Genomic DNA, 6,850 nt, shown 5'->3' on the forward strand with positions numbered 1-6,850 from the left:
TCTGGCCTTCTCTATACTTCTCCATTAACATTCTAAGGGCGAACAATGCGTCTGTCGTGCTTTTCCCTGGCATGAACCCATACTGCTGCTCACTAATCCTCACCTCTCCTCTTAACCTAGCCTCCACTATCCTTTCCCATAGCTTCATGCTGTGGCTGATCAGCTTTATTCCCCTGTAGTTGCTGCAACTCTGTGCGTCTCCCTTATTCTTAAAAATCGGCACTAGCACACTTTGCCTCCACTCCTCTATTCTCGTTTTCCAAGATGTTGTTGAACAATCCTGTTAGAAAAACCACTGCCATCTCGCCTAGGCATCTCCAGGCCTCCGCTGGTATGTCATCTGGGCCTACCGCCTTCCCACTCTTCATCCTCTTCAAAGCTGCCCTCACTTCCTCCTTACTGATCTGTTGCACTTCCTGGTTCACTGCCTCCACACTTTCCATCCTCCTCTCTCTCTCATTTTCCTCATTCATCAGCTCTTCAAAGTACTCCTTCCACCTTCTCACCACACTGTCCTCGCTGGTCAGCACCTTGCCCTCCTTATCTTTTATCACTCTGACCTGCTGTATATCCTTCCCTGCCTGGTTCCTCTGCCTAGCCAGCCTATATAGGTCCTTTTCTCCTTCCTTGGTGTCCAACCTCTCATACAGCTCGCTGAATGCTCTTTCCTTCGCCTTTGCCACCTCTCTCTTTTCTTCGTCCTAGCATACTCTGTCAAAATTAAACAAACTCCAGAGAAGCTTAAAAACTCAACATGAAACTTGATGGCTCTACAGTTAGTTAAGCCAGACAGGCCCTGTACAAGGCTGAGGTTCATATCACGCCATAAATCGATCAATACAGAACGTATGAATTAATATTGCGTTTATTTTTCAAATGTAGCCAAGAGTAAAGACCCTAACCCTATCGAAAGAGCAGTCAAATTGTATATTTTCAGCACTACGTTTGTTTACCAATGATTGTAAGTGTTATTAGTGAAATATGAGTTTATAGAAATCTCAGCGCATTGAGTTGGAAACCGACGTATATTGACGGGAGGAAGTGGCGCAGCCAATATTTTGTGTAGTCTTTTGAAAGAAGAGACTCAGGGCTTTTGAAGGGCTTTAGAATTTCTAAGAACTACACTACCCAGCTCACGCCAGCCCCTGTCAAACATTGAGCTGTCTGACATGAAATAATTTTCCAACGTTTTCCAAAATGTTCTGGATCATATCTCACAGGTCGAAAAAAGGTTATTGCCATAAAATAGAAGTTATTTTCTTTACCTTTCTGTGAACGTCTGGATAAAAACGCGGCTCAATCAGATGAAAAATGGCAGAGCAATTTACATTACAAAAAAGTAACTGTAGATTCCATTCACGGTTTTTGCTGCCCTGTCAGGGGCGCTTGGTGGTACTAAATCCAGATTGAACCATTGGAAAGATTTGGCCCGATCCATAGATTTGGCCATAATTAGGTAATTTATAGGCCTGATATTGTATATTCTATAATCATATTTAAAATAGCATGTGTCTGGATAGTCAATGTTACCATGGTGTTATTCACCGTCAAAGATGAAACAAATTTATTTTGATATTCTCCTTTGGTTCATTACAATTTACTCAAGCCTAGTAACAGACGCAATCTTCCATTTACTTAGGTATGTATTTTTAAGCGCATTTTCTGAAAATATGGCTTAACTCTTTGAGTGCCACCGACTTTCCCCATCTGTACTGGCTGGCGCCAGCTTTTCTTGATATTTCACGATCTTTGCTATTGTATATTGTATATTATAGCTATGGAGACAATAGTATGGCTCATTTGACAGACACTATTTCTAGTCCAACATGTAAAAAAGAGTTTGTTTCTACATACCTTCGTTCAGTGGCGGCCGCTGGGTACTTCGCCACTAGGGGCGCTATACCAAACATTTTGCAAAATGCAAACATGTACAGTACAGTACCACGCAACACTCATGGCAAGACGTGAGCGATTCGACTCACGCTCATGGCAATGAATCGGCTCTTATGAACGAGTCGCTCAGCTGTTACTACAACAACACACAACCAGTCAAATAAAGTATAGTCTAGACTCTAATTCACAACTTGAAACACAATATATAAATAGAAAAGTTAGAAACAAAACTCGCCCGTCTACAAACACAGGCAGATCTCTCCCTCTCTCCTTCTCTCTCTCACACACAGCGCGACGTGGAATCGATTCGTTACACAATCAGACCTATTATATACCAAGAATAACTTCAGTATGAGTACAGGGCTGTACACATATTTTGCATATTGTTAAACGAGCCAAGGCTAGCTATTAAACTATCGATATGAATCGAAAATCTGGGACCCTGATGTAAACAAGACAAACGTCTTTCTCTGGTCTGCATCCCCTTAACAATTGTGTGTATTGAGCCGTACTGTATTGTACCCATTCTGCAATCTGTTAATAAAGTTCTCATTCATTCATTCATTCATTCAAACATAGACGATATTGAACAAGCCATAATCCACGTATTTTCAATCCGAGAGAGCTGCAGTAGTTAAATCAATGAGCCATCGACATAGTCAGTGTGGTAAGTAACGTTATTATTGCATCCAAGATTGATACACGGCTGGCTAGGCAGTTGGTAGTCATAGTCTTGTGTTATAAAATAAATAAACAATCAGCAATGTCTCGCTTCATGAATGGCCAGCAGTAGTACTGCTCCTAAAAAAAACTATTTACAAACGTTAACGTTAAGCACAGAGAGAGAGAGAGAGAGAGAGAGAGAGAGAGAGAGAGAGAGAGAGAGAGAGAGAGAGAGAGAGAGACTCACTGTTTAGTTGAAACGTCCAGGGCAGGAGAGCTTGATAAACGTGTATAATCCGCCATATAGCTTGTTAGCCAAGTGTTAGCTGAGCTCGTTAGCACAACACTCAACAAGTACATTCCTTTGTCCATTTCCGCTCGAACAGACTGCAAACTACCTGGCGTTCTATCGCCATGCTCTAAGACAAACTCTAACCTTAACCAACTTTGAAAGAGTGCCTAAGCTTAACAGTCTAAAGAACTTGCAGTCACGGCACACTCGTCTAAGACAAACAGCTGCATGCATCTCACAACAACACAACTATCTCCACCGACCAACCTAGGACCAACCTAGGAACCAAGCTAGAAGCTAGAATTGGAACATTAGAAATTGGATTCGGCCAATCAGAGATCGTCTCTGTGAAATTCTGCCATGGAAAAAAATACTGGCGTCGGCCAATCAGAGAGCGTCTCCGCGAAATGCGGCTATGGAAATTCTTCACGGAAGTTCACGCTGCTGGCTAGACCGCTTCAAATCGCGCTCGGATTCCAACATAATAGTCATATTTCAACGCACAACGCCGTATGCACTGATTGGCTGTGACGGAGACAGCGATCAAACTGTGACGCGCACTCAGAGCGCTATCGCTTCTAGCCCGGGCGAGAAATACGAAAAAATTAAAAAAAACGTCACTTCCTGTTCAAGAAAACGAGTATTTATTTTTTAATATAATAACGTTATATTGTGCATTGGAAACACAAACATACTTAAAATGAGTAAATATTATTAATTTTAAACATGTTTATATTATTTATAGGGCTTTAAAACAAAAAACTAAAAACTTATTTTTCTTGTTCTCTCATATAACCAGGGTAGGAGCTGAGGGGGGGCGGCGCCCGAGCACCCCTAGTGGTAGAGCCGCCACTGCCTTCGTTCGTTCACAATTCCAAGCTAAACATTGCCTTGTTTCACAAAAATCCGGGCTGGTTTCCTAGATCGTGAGATAAAGTGTGTTTTGTGCAGCGTATGCGCAAATCTCGTGGCTGCTCGCTTGAAACCTATATTATTGCCAGGTCAAAGGTAAACACATTACCTTGTTTCTTCACAAAGCCGAGGGGGGGGGGGTCGTATATCCGACGCTGCGATCATATAAACGCATGTTTTATGATGGAGTTTCGGTAAAGTACACGTAAAATAGATACTAGGGGTGCACCGATGTATCGGTCGGGTATCGGTATCGGCCGATAAGTGCCTTGTTGACTGCAATCGGCCTATCGGTCGATAAGCTCAAATGTGTCGATGGCAGTAGCCGATAAATATCCATCAATTTGTTTTGCGTCAAAAGGCAAACAAAATTTCAGTCAAGCGACGACCCCACACACACAAGCTTGAAGCTACTGCATCAAAGTTACTACTTATGATTAACAAAGGCATTCGTTTTGTGGCATTAACGTTATATAGTTAGTGTTACACGTTCAATAACATCAGCATATTACCCGAACATCAGCATATTAGCGCGTTGGTTTGTTGTTGAGCTCTCGCTGCAGATCAATGGCGGCAATCCAGGAAGTAAAAAACGAATACGCGCTTGCCGATTGGTGGTAACAGCAGAGGCGGGTGCAAGCGGTGTGACGTAATTGGCAGAATCGACTGTCAATCAAAATTGTTCTGTTGCATTGCATTGGTTGAGAGCTCTGGTTGAGACAATAGTATCCAGCTGCAGCCCGGCAGACCATACTGGTGGAATTAATACCATAAACATATTTCTTGATGTTTCCTTTTTTTAAGTAAGTAAAGAGGCCTATGTTCATATCGGTGAGCACAATTTGTAACACAAAAAGAGAGACGTGTAGCCTATTTATTTAATATTTTATTTATTCATTTTATTATTATTATTTTATTTGTTGCCATGGCTAAAATAATAGTCAAGCCTAGGACTAAAACATTTTCATAAACAATAATATAATTTTTTGTTATTTGGTTATAATAAGGACTTTTCTATGCATTTGATTGATTGAAAGCTTTGTTGACAGATTGCAGAGTGGGTACAATACAGTACAGCTCAGTGGACTGGAGGATAAAGACCAGAAAAAGACTTTCGGCTTTTTTACATAAGGGTCCTCCATTTTCAATTCATCAAAACATTTAGAGATATACAAATATACAGTAGTTTCATAAAAAAAATATATATATATATATATATATATTAAAAATATATATATATATATATATATATATATAAAAAAAAAATTGCCACAAATATCGGTATCGGAATCGGTATCGGCCGATTGTGTTAGTTGAACAATCGGTATCGGTGGCAAATTTTCATATCGGTGCATCCCTAATAGATACCTTTGGTTTAGAAGTACTCCATTTCTCACTTCGAGTCCAAAAGTGTCTTGAATCAGAACAGGATCAATACATATAACGTTAGGTAGCCCTCATCCGTCTTCTTCATCTGCTCGGGCCAGACTATAGACGGAGCCGAATAGGTTTCCTCATTGGTTGGTTTGATTATAGTTGTTTTACGTTTTACCAGTAGTGCTTAGTCCAACAAACGCACCTTATCGTCCATAATCATCATCCATATAATCCATTTTGTCTTTTTCATAATATCCAATAGTTCGATCGCCATTGCATTGCAGCCAGGTTACTATTGTGTGCCCACAATGTTCATAAGGTAGGCGATACTGCCACCTGGCGGATTTCGATCGTCATTGCAATTCCAACGTTGTGCCAGGGAGCTCTGGCTGGATGTTTAGAACGGGGATCAAACGAAAAAGATCAAAGGATCCAAAAACGAGTATACTCGTTATTGGCACCCATTGAGTTAAAAGGTTAAGCAAGCTACTTTGTTCCAGTTCTCGATGCCTCACTCATGAGATGGTAGGTTACTAGGTAACGTTGGTTGACCAAACCACTGTGAGGCATATGGGGTGCAATCTTTCAAAACCTTCAAAAAAAAATTTGCATCTATAATTAGCACATATTTGATAGAAAATACAATTAACACCAGCCAAAAATGGCACTTTATGGCACCTCTTGGTCTCACATACCTGCTCTCAGGTGTGAATGTATATGTAACTGTGTGAGTGTGAAGCAGGGCATTGCTGAAAAAGGACACAGTGTCTTTGATGCGAAGCATTCTGGCATAGATTGAACTGGTTTTATACAAAGTGCCATGCCTGTGGGCCACCACTAGGGGCAGAGTGGCAAAGTGTGAGTGAGTGAGTGAATGAATGAATGAATGAATGAATGAATGAATGAATGAATGAATGAATGAATGAATGAATGAATGAATGAATGAATGAATGAATGAATGAATGAATGAATGAGTGAGTGAATGAGCAAGTGATTTAGTGACATTGCCTACCCTGGGTAAATAAAGGTTAAACAATAGATACCATAGATTATAACCATGATAATGACAAATATATATTTTCATGCCCCCGCCCCCCCCAAATAATTTTAAGACCACCACTTACTTGTTACTTACTTATTTGAGGACTTAAACCAGGGGAATTTATTTTTCTTTTGTCAAGTATTTTTCACACACACAACATATGACTAACTTATGAAATTGAGTTATTAAATGTATTTTACATAGTACATGATAATCTGTGTTGTAGTGATTTTAATAGTTACGTAATTGCCTTTTTGACATTTTGAGGTGGAGTTAAAACTAGAACTACTCCCTGTTGTGCAAGAGATGCTGCTCTGACAACTAAGAAGGTGACCGTTGTGTTGATAAAGTTAGTACGGTTTGAAAAGATGCCAGTTCAAGATAAACAAGGTTTAAATGAAAGGGGCACTTCACCAAAAAAATCTATGCAGATTTATTTTGCACATAATCTCACACACATCACACAGTTATTTAGAATAAATGTGTTGGCCACCAGTGATGTCACCAAAGAGGGACTGCTTCATTATCATTTCATGGTGCTGTAATTAACACAAGGATTCAATGTCCCCGGTGACATCGCTATATTCAAACTAATTTACACTGTCAAACTAAATGAATGTGTGAAAAACTCTTTAGAGTTTTTGGATATGTGTGAGATTATGTGCAAAATA

The sequence above is a fragment of the Notolepis coatsorum genome (assembly GCF_963971535.1).
Source record: "Notolepis coatsorum genome assembly, chromosome: 9".
Taxonomy (NCBI): domain Eukaryota; kingdom Metazoa; phylum Chordata; class Actinopteri; order Aulopiformes; family Paralepididae; genus Notolepis; species Notolepis coatsorum.